Source organism: Octodon degus, unplaced genomic scaffold (assembly GCF_000260255.1).
Source record: "Octodon degus isolate 3935 unplaced genomic scaffold, OctDeg1.0 scaffold00083, whole genome shotgun sequence".
Taxonomy (NCBI): domain Eukaryota; kingdom Metazoa; phylum Chordata; class Mammalia; order Rodentia; family Octodontidae; genus Octodon; species Octodon degus.
Genome location: NW_004524659.1, coordinates 11626188 through 11626856, shown reverse-complemented (window position 1 = coordinate 11626856; position 669 = coordinate 11626188). Strand labels below are relative to the sequence as shown.

General features: G+C 43.9%; 1 protein-coding gene across 3 annotated transcripts in view; it reads right to left on the bottom strand.

The window, feature by feature from the left end:
* Nucleotides 1-669, bottom strand: part of Supt5h (SPT5 homolog, DSIF elongation factor subunit) — a 33450-nt gene that overhangs the window by 15514 nt on the left and 17267 nt on the right. The window lies entirely within an intron of this gene.

The following is a 669-nucleotide window of genomic DNA, read 5'->3' as shown; positions in this document are numbered from 1 at the left end:
AAAAAAAAAAAAAAAACTGTACAGTACATGAATTATACCTCTTTATTTATTATTTTTTAATTTTTTTGGTAGAACCAGGGATTGAACTTTGTCCCTTGTACTTGCCAGGGAAGCACTTATTCCACTAAGCCATCTCCCCAGCCCCTACACCTCTTTATTAAGCAGGTAGTTTACTGGTAGAAAACAGAAATCATGCCAAGTACAATGGGCCGGGGAGATGGCTCAGTGGAAAAAGCACTTCCCTGGCAAGCGCAAGGGCCTGAGTTCAATCCCCGGTTCCACAAAACAAAAAGAAATCATGCCAAGTATAGGTTGTGCACACCTGTAATCAAGCATCTAGGAGGCTGAGCCTGGAGGATAGCAAGTTTAGGCCCATCTCATACAACGTAAAAGACTCAGAAACCTTATGGCAAAATAAAAAGTTTGGGGGGCTGGTGAGATGTCTAAGTGGTCTAAAGCACCTACTCACAAGCTTAGCTAAAGCACAGGGACCACGGTTCAATATCCCAGTACCACATGCCAGCCAGCCCCGCCCCCTGGTGGGCTGAGCTGAACACACACACACACACACACACACACACACATAAATAAATAAATTAATTAAAAAAAAAAAAAGTTTGGGCCACCCTGATAGCTCAGTGGACTAAAGCACCTGCTTAGGCAGAGCCC